We start from the raw sequence: 10,040 nt of genomic DNA, 5'->3' as shown, positions 1-10,040 counted from the left end.
AGCAAGAAAGTATTTTTACCTAAGGTATGTACATTTTTTTAGGCATAACGCTACTGCGCATTTAATAAACTACCACATATTGTAATCCTAACTGTAAATGCACTGGGAAGACAAAGGTTTGTGTGACTCCCTTAATTGTGATATTTACTTTATTATGGTGGTCTAGAACTGAACCTGAAATATCTCCAAGGTATGCCTCTACTACCCTTCTTTGCTTGTTGATTCAGAAGCATGAGGAGCCCAAAAGATTGGGCAAAAATGTTCCTAGAAAATCACTAATAATCTCTAGGTAATATTGGTGATACCACTCCCATTTCCACCCCTTGATACCATGGTCTATGAATCCTGTCTATAGGAGAAAAATACCATAGAGTGGATGCTTATTTGGAGCATATATATCCTTCTGGAGATCATTGTCCCAGCCCTACAAAGTATTACCACACAGCTGCTACTGTAACTGAGTCTTCAAAGTCCACTCCAATGTATTTTCAATCCAACTGCTTTGGATGATGGTGAACATGGAAAGACCAATGAATTCCATGAGTATTTGCCTATTCCTGCACTTCATTTGCCATGAAATGGGTTCCTTGATCTGAAGCAATGTTGTATGTAATACTATAACGGTGGGTAAGGCATTCTGTAAGTTCACTGAATGCAGGGAAGGCAAATAAATACCTGTAGTGTTATTCCAGTTAGAACAAAATGCTCCCCTTCCATGATAGAAATGGTCCAAAGTAATCAAGCTGCTTCAAGGTGCAAAAGGGAATGGCGTTCTACAAAGGTTCCATGCACAATGCTTAGTTTCCAGAAACTTACAAACGCCAAGTGGATTCATAGGCCAGATAAATCCTGAAATCTAGAGAGGCCACCCTCTCCAGAATATCAAATAGTTCCATCCCCCTATTCAAATTTAACAACGGCCCTTTCCAACATGAAAAAGCTAGAATGGGCATAACCCAAATACCCCTAAAGATTGGGAGAAAGATCAAAGGAGAAGGTGGAGTTCTATCAGAGAAGATAACATTTAACAAATGAGTATGACTGCTGAATCATTATATTGCTATTTCTTTTAGTATCCTGTGTCTTGGAGCAGCTAGAAAGAAACCCTAAAATTATGGAACTGTAATCCAAACCAAACTCTGAAATCTGTTCTATAACTAATTGTTGTGAAGTGCTTTGAAATGCATTGTTTTGTATATAAATTATTATTCACAATAAAAAAGTGATGGTGTTTTCATAATAGGGATTAAATGTTGGTCTTTGCTGCTGGCAGGTTGGGCATTCACCAATGATTTTATCCACAACAGCCTTGGTGAGTTGAAGTCCATCATACTGAGCCCATGTATAATCTTCATCCTTACCATCCTGTCCACTTTTTTAATGAGCCCACTGGACAATGACAGGAATGCTGGGGTATGAGGCTGACTGGTATCCACAAAATAGGCCAACATATCCACTTGGTTATTAAAATCCTCCATTGCTGAAGTCACCTTCTGGTGAGTAGTTACATATCTTCATTTTTCGGCCCACTCAGAAAGGTCTATCCAAATACCTCTCCCCCAGCCTCTGTCATGAATTTTTCTATCATATTTCTTCTATGTCCCTGATCATGTGGCCAAACCATTGGCCACAGCCCATGAATTAGTGTAAAATATCACCTCTGGACATTTCTCATTCCAAGCAAAATGAACAATCAGGTGCACTGCTCAAAGTTCTGCCCCGTGGGAGGAATTCCATCAACACTGTTCTTCAGGGATGTGACAGAAAAGGGGTTGTTTAGCTGCGGCAGTCCACTTTTGGGTTTTACCTGTATATCATGCAGAGCTATTTGTAAAGCAGGCCCAAGTTTTCTCTTCCTCAATCAACTGATTGTGGAGAAATTCCCACAAGACCATAGCTGCAGGCTGGGAAAGAGATGCAATGTGGCAAGAGTGGGGACCATGGACATTTGAGATACCACCTTGTGTAACTTATTTGTGTATTCAGGGCCTACTAGAGTAGGTTTCATATACACCATTTCAGTTTGATGATCAAGTGCTGCTATGCACATCCAACTTTATGGATTGCTAGGTAAGAAAAAACCTAGTACATGATAAGCAACTTGGGTCTCATTGAACTTGGTGGCCCATAGTTACACATTTGGTCTCTACCAAGGCCCAGTAACAGGCCAAAAGCTGTTTCTCAAGAGGAAAGTAGTTAATGTCACAGAATGGCAAAGATTTGTTCCAAATTTCTAAGGATTTTCACTGTAATTATCCTATGCGGGCAACCAAAGGCTATAAACAGCATTTCTATTTGCCATTAAAACTTCCAGCATCATTGGATCTGCTGGGTCATATGGTCTAAAGTGCAGATCAGCTTGAACAGTGGCCTGGAGTAGCATAGTCTATCACTTCTCCAGCCCCCACTCTAAACCAGCAGCTTTTGGATCACGTGGTGTGCTAGTTTGAAAGGAAGTATGCCCCCTAGAAAATCCATGTTTTAACCAAAATCCCATTTCATAAAGGTAGAATAATCCTTGTTCAATACTGTATGCTTGAAACTGTGACTGGATCATCTCTCTGGATGATGTGATTTAGTCAAGAGTGGTTGTTAAACTGGATTAGGTGATGACATGTCTCCACCCATTTGGTTGGGTCTTGATTGGTTTAGAGGAAACATTTTGGAGAAAGAGATTCAGAGACAGCAGAGAATGCTGCAGCACCACGAAGCAGAGAGTCCACCAGCCAATGGCCTTTGGAGATGAAGAAGGAAAATGCCTCCCAGGGAGCTTCATGAAACAAGAAGCCAGGAGAGAAAGCTAGCAGATGATGCCATGTTCACCATGTGCCCTTCCAGCTGAGAGAGAAGCCCTGAGTGTGTTCACCATGTGCCCTTCCACTTGAGAGAGAAACCTTGAACTTCATTGGCCTTCTTGAACCAAGGTATCTTTCCCTGAATGCCTTTGACTAGACATTTCTATAGACTTTTTTTAATTGGACATTTTCTTGGCCTTAGAACCGTAAACTAGCAATTTATTAAATTTCCCTTGTTAAAAGCCATCCCGTCTCTGGTATATTGCACTCCAGCAGCTAGCAAACTAGAACACTTGGTAAATGGGTCAGAGAAGTAAAACCAAAAGAAAAATAAGATGTCTCAAAACTTCAAAGATGTCAACTAGGCATTGTGCCTCTTTATGGGGGGAGGTGGGTCGTAGGAGGGGCCAGATGCATCAGCTTATCCTCCACCTTGTAAGGAATATCTCAACATGCCCAAACCACTGTATGACTAGAAATTTCACTAGAGTGGAAGTCCCCTTAATTTTTGTTGGATTTATCTCCCACCCTCTGACATGCAAATGCCTTATGAATAAGACTAGAATAGCTGCTACTTTTTGCTCACTAAATCCAATCAACTTTATGTCATGTCTTGAGGAAGGGAAAGGTAATCAGTGTCACTGAAGAATAGATAATAACATAGGCCTAGAGAGTTGATATACCCCTGAGGTAGTACAGTGAAGGTGATTTCTTTCTTGTCAGCTGAAAGAAAATCATTCCTCGTGTTCCTTATTAAGAGGTTTTGAGAAAGAAGCATTTGCCAGCTGAATAGCTACATGCCAGGTACTAGAGGATATGTTCATTTGCTCAAGCAATTATACCACATCTGGAATGGCAGCTGCAATTGGAGTCATCATCTGGTTAAGGTTATGATAATTCACTGTCATACTCCAAGACCCATCTGTTTTCTGCATAGGCCAAATAGGAGAGTTGAATGGGATGTGGTGGGAATCACCACTCCTGCATTCTTCAAGTCCTTAAGAATGTCAGGAATCTCTGCAGTTCCTCCAGGAATCCAGTATTGCTTCTGATTTACTATTTTCCTAGGTATAGGAAGTTCTAGTGGTTTCCACTTAGTCTTTCCTACCATAATAGCCCTCAGCCCACAAGTCAGGAAAACAGTGTGGGAATTTTGCTAAGTGCTGAATATATTTATTCCAATTAGGCAGTCTGGAACTAGTGAAATAAACACAGAATGGGTCCAGAGGTCCACTGTATCCACTGTGAGGTGGAGATGAGTTAAAACTCCATTGATCACCTGATCTCCATAATCCCTTATTCTGACTGGTAGACCACAGTGACATTTTGAGTCTCCTGGAATTAGTATCATTTCCAAGCCAGAGTCTAATTATCCTTGAATTTTCAGATAATTTCCTTTTCCACAAGGCACAGTTACCCTGACGATGGTCATAGGTCCATTTGTGGAAGAATGGGAGGAAGGTTAATAGCATGAATTGTTGGCAGAATAGCAGGGTTTTTTTCCCAAGGGGTCCAAGCTTTCCCTTCATTCAATAGGTTCTCTATCTGTAAACTTTCTCAAGTCTGAGAATTGATTGAAAGGCTGTGATTCTTTATTTTTGTGATTCAAGTTAGATTTTTTTTCACTTGACCTAGAATTCTTCTACTTATACAGATCAAGTATGAATTTAGTAGTTTACCTACCTATTTTACCTCTAGGTACCCCCATGATCAACTAGTCAATGCTATAGTTCTCTACAAGTCAGACTAGTCAGACTTCTGTTTACAGCTTTGACTCTGCTATACATAATAGTATCCATTCCAACGTGATCTTTGATGACTATGTGCTGTCACTTTTGTCAACCTCTTTGTGTTTACATATCCAAGTTCAGTGGGAGCAATTCTCACAGTGCTATCTAACTTACAGAGAAGAACAACCACAGAGGTCTTCAAGGATGATGGAGTTGCTCTCACATATTTATTCATCACAGTTCTGGTGAAAGATGTGTCCTCTGGACATTCCTTCGGTGGGTGAATGAATGTTACACAATAAATATATTCTAACATTCCAATCTCTATAAGCCTTTCAATTCCCTCAACTCCATTATACCAGGGAAGTTTTGGCATTTTTACTTCAGGCAACATAGACTACCTTTTAGTTCAAGGTTCAGCCAGCCGCCCAAATAAACTGTTAGAGTCTTCTCTGTGAAGAGAACCAGAGAAAGAAACAGCTAAGAATCCTTCTGCATCAAAACAAATCTCAGACTCTGACCTTAAAAACTATTCCTGCCAGAATTTAATTGGATCAGACTGTGAAGTAATATATATCTCAAGATATTGTCAACAAGAAAGAAATTAGTTGATAATAATGGGTCTTAACAGGTGAATGTGATACCTATAGAAGGAGGTGTTTAAAAGAGAGATTAGAGAAAGAGACAAAGAGCCCTGCTAAAACCACTATCATGCCAAGGAACCTGTGTACTTGCCCAAGGCTTTGCTAGATATAGAGATACATCAGTGGCTTCACAATATGGAGAAATAGACTTCACTAAGATGGTCCATTCAATTAATTAACTAAATAATCAAGCAGACAGCAAGTAAAACATTCTGTGGAGGGTGAGGAGGGATCAGTATCTAGCGTTGTTATAATATATTACATAAAATGTCCAGTTTCCAATGAAAAGATAGATACATGTAAAGATAGAGTAAAGTGAAAATTAAACAGGAAAAAAGCAGGCCATAGGATTGCGTGAAAGAAAGCACAGATGTTGAATTTAATGGAAAAAGACTTAAAAACAGTCATTAAAAATATGATGAAAGATCAGATGGTAAGAATGTTTGTGCTTGTTTGTTGTTATGTTTTAAAAAATTAAAAAATTAAAAATATATATATTTATGATCAAAGAACTAAAGGAAGCCATATTAAAGAAGTAAGGAAAAGTGAGAAAATGGAGTAGCAAGAAGTTCCAAAAATTCTACCCTCCACAAACACAATAAGAAAACTGGTAAAATTGTTAGAATCAATTTTTTTCAGAACCGTGAGAATTAACCAAAGGCATGCAGCAGTCAAGAGACAATTTCTTTAAGAAAAGTGACTAAATCTCGTTAAGAACACTGAGCTTTATAACATTTTCACTTTTAATATTCCCATCCCTACCTCCACAGCTCCATGGTAACATTAAAAACCAACAACCCACAATCATGGTGAAAAACAGCAGCCTATAAGAGCAGCCAGAGGGACAGAACAGGGTCTGAAATCCGTCAAAGTCCCAATCCAAGATAATTGCATTATATGGACTGCCTGGTGGTTTGCTGAAATACCCAACTCACAAGGTAATCTTTATTTGACCTGACTGAGCTAGCACAGTGCAAGAAGCCTTTCTCCCAGGGAATTGGTCAGAAACAATTAAATTGTTTTTGACACATTGACCTATTGATAAATGTTAGAGCAGTCACTAGGTTAACCAGAAAGCTAAAAGGAAAAACTGGGATATGGGATGTCCACTGGTGATTTGATAAGCTCCTGCTCATTCCTGGGAGTCTAGAAGTTCACACATATGCATAAGGCTGTTCTTATGATGAGGACTGTGTACCTGCTTAGTAAAGAACTTATATGGGCCTAAACTTTACTTGAGGCTCTGCAAGGGCAGTAAGTGAAGACTAAAACGTTAAAAACTGCTTGGCTGAATGTTGAAAGCATGCCTCAACATATACATAGAGATTGTCTGCAATATAGGTTCCAGGCATTTGAGGAAATTTCAGTTCAGTCTTTACCTGACCTCTAAACTAACCTAGTAGAGACTACAGTGGCTATATATGGAAAAAAATATTGGTTGTTAGAATTAGTTAATAAAAGTCACTAAGTAAACAAACAACAGAGGCAAAAACCACACCCAGGAAGGGGGGTAGCTCATTCTAGGGTATTCACATCATATTATTTTATTTTATTTTTTTAACTTTTTTTATTAATTAAAAAAACTAACAAACAAAACATTAAGATATCATTCCATTCTACATATAAATTAGTAATTCTTAATATCATGACATAGTTGCATATTCTTCATTTCTTAGAACATTTGCATCGATTTAGAAAAAGAAATAGAAAGACAACAGAAAAAGAAATAAAACGATAATAGAGAAAAAAAAGACTATACATACCATACCCCTTACCCTTCACTTTCATTTACCACTAGCATTTCAAACTAAATTTATTTTAACATTTGTTCCCCCCTATTATTTATTTTTATTCCATATGTTCTACTCTTCTGTTGATATAGTAGCTAAAAGGAGCATCAGACACAGGGTTTTCACATTCACAGAGTCTCATTGTGAAAGCTATATCATTGTTCAATCATCATCAAGAAGCATGGTTACTGGAACACAGCTCTACATCTTCAAGCATTTTCCTCCAGCCTCTCCACTACATCTTGAACAACAAGGTGATATCTACTTAATGCATAAGAATAACCTCCAGGATAACCTCTCGACTCTGTTTGGAATCTCTCAGCCATTGACACTTAGTCTCATTTCACCCTTCCCCCTAAGTCGAGAAGGTTCTCTCAATTCCTTGATGTTAATTCTCAGCTCATTCTAGGGTTTTTCTCAGTCCCTTGATGCTGAGCCTCAGCTCATTCCAGGATTTCTGTCCCACGTTGCCAGGAAGGTCCACACCCCTGGGAGTCATGTCCCATGCAGAGAGGGGGAGGGTGGTGAGACTGCACATGATATTGGTTGGAGAGAGAGGCCACATCTGAGCAACAAAAGAGACTTTCTTGGGGGTGACTCCTAGGCCTAAATTTTAAGTAGACATGACTTATCCTTTGTGGGGTTAAGTTTCATATGAACAAATCCCAAGACTGGGGGCTCAACCTATAGCTTTGGTTGTCCACACTGCTTGTGAGAATATCAAGAATTCAACTTGGTGAAGTTGAATTTCTCCCCGTCTCGCACCATTCCCTGAAGGGGGCTTACAAATACTTTTCTAGTCACTGATGAAATCACTCTGGGATTCATCAGGGCATCACTCTGGATAAACTAACAAAATCTCATGTCCTACCTGAGATTCCAAGTACTTATGACATTCAATCAAACTATCTACATGAGTTATATTAGGAAATGCTCTAGTCAAAATATAAATTTTGCAACACATAAATATTTTTCACTATAGTCTCACACATAAGGTGACATTTTAAAGTATTAATTATCATCTATTTTCAGCACCCTGCAATAATAACATTGCTCTGTTCTTCCTCATGCAAAAACATTTTTAAAATTTGTACATTTCACTATTATTATACACTCTAGGCATTCCTAGATTACAACATCTCGATCTTTAACAGCAATCTTTCTTTCTGATTTCATTTATGTCTCCAGCCCTTCTCCCTCTATCATTCTCACATGCAGCTTCATTCAGTGTTTTAACATAATTACATCACACTTAGGTAGTATTGTGCTGTCCACTTCTGAATTTTTGATCCAGTCCTGTTGCACAGTCTGTATTCCTTCAGCTCCAATCACCCAATATCTTACCCTATTTCTATCTCCTGATGGTCTCTGTTAACAACGACAAATTCCAAGTTTATTCACTAATGTCAGTTCATATCAGTGAGACCATACAGTATTTGTCCTTTAGTTTTTGGCTAGTCTCACTCAACATAATGTTCTCAAGGTCCATCCATGTTGTTACGTACTTCAAAAGTTTATTCTGTCTGAAAGCTGCATAATATTCCATCGTATGTATATACCACAGTTTGTTTAGCCACTCGTCTGTTGATGGACATTTTGGCTGTTTCCATCTCTTTGCAATTGAAAATAATGCTGCTATAAATATTGGTGTGCAAGTGTCCGTTTGTGTCTTTGCCCTTAAGTCCTCTGAGTAGATACATAACAATGGTATTGCTGGGTCATATGGCAATTCTATATTCAGCTTTTTGAGGAACCGCCAAACTGCCTTCCACAGTGGTTGCACCATTTGACATTCCCACCAACAGTGAATAAGTGTGCCTCTTTCTCCACATCCTCTCCAGCACTTGTCATTTTCTGTTTTGTTGATAATGGCCATTCTGGTGGGTGTGAGATGATATCTCATTGTGGTTTTGATTTGCATTTCTCTAATGGCCAGGGACGTTGAGCATCTCTTCATGTGCCTTTTGGCCATTTGTATTTCCTCTTCTGAGAAGTGTCTGTTCAAGTCTTTTTCCCATTTTGTAATTGGATTGGCTGTCTTTTTGTTGTTGAGTTGAACAATTGCTTCATAAATTCTGGATACTAGACCTTTATCTGATATGTCGTTTCCAAATATTGTCTCCCATTGTGTAGACTGTCTTTTTACTTTCTTGATGAAGTTCTTTGATGCACAAAAGTGTTTAATTTTGAGGAGCTTCCATTTATTTATTTTTCTTCAGTGCTCTTGCTTTAGGTGTAAGGTCCATAAAACCACCTCCAATTAAAAGATTTATAAGATATCTCCCTACATTTTCTTCAGACTGTTTTATGGTCTTAAACCTAATGTTTAGATCTTTGATCCATTTTGAGTTAACTTTTGTATAGGGTGTGAGATATGGGTGCTCTTTCATTCTTTTACATATGGATATCTAGTTCTCTAGGCACCATTTATCGAAGAGACTGTTCTGTCCCAAATGAGTTGGCTTGACTGCCTTATCAAAGATCAAATGTCCATACATGAGAAGGTCTATATCTGAACTCTCTATTCGATTCCATTGGTCAATATATCTATCTTTATGCCAGTACCATGCTGTTTTGACCACTGTGGCTTCATAATGTGCTTTAAAGTCAGGCAGCGTGACACCTCTAGCTTTGTTTTTTTGTTCTCAAGATACTTTTAGCAATTCGGGGCACCCTGCCCTTCCAGATAAATTTGCTGATTGGTTTTTCTATTTCTGAGAAGTAAGTTGTTGGGATTTTGATTGGTATTGTGTTGAATCGGTAAATCAATTTAGGTAGAATTGACATCTTAACTATATGTAGTCTTCCAATCCATGAACACGGTATGCCCTTCCATCTATTTAGATCTTCTGTGATTTCTTTGAACAGTTTCTTGTAGTTTTCTTTGTATAGGTCTTTTCTCTCTTTAGTTAAATTTATTCCTAAGTATTTTACTCTGTTAGTTGCAATTGTAAATGGAATTCATTTCTTGATTTCCCCCTCAGATTGTTCATTACTAGTGTATAGAAACACTACAGATTTTTGGATGTTGCTCTTGTAACCTGCCACTTTGCTGTACTCGTTTATTAGCTCTAGTAGTTT

The sequence above is a fragment of the Tamandua tetradactyla genome, chromosome X (genome assembly GCF_023851605.1).
Source record: "Tamandua tetradactyla isolate mTamTet1 chromosome X, mTamTet1.pri, whole genome shotgun sequence".
Classification (NCBI taxonomy): Eukaryota; Metazoa; Chordata; class Mammalia; order Pilosa; family Myrmecophagidae; genus Tamandua; species Tamandua tetradactyla.
This window is presented reverse-complemented; position numbering follows the sequence as displayed.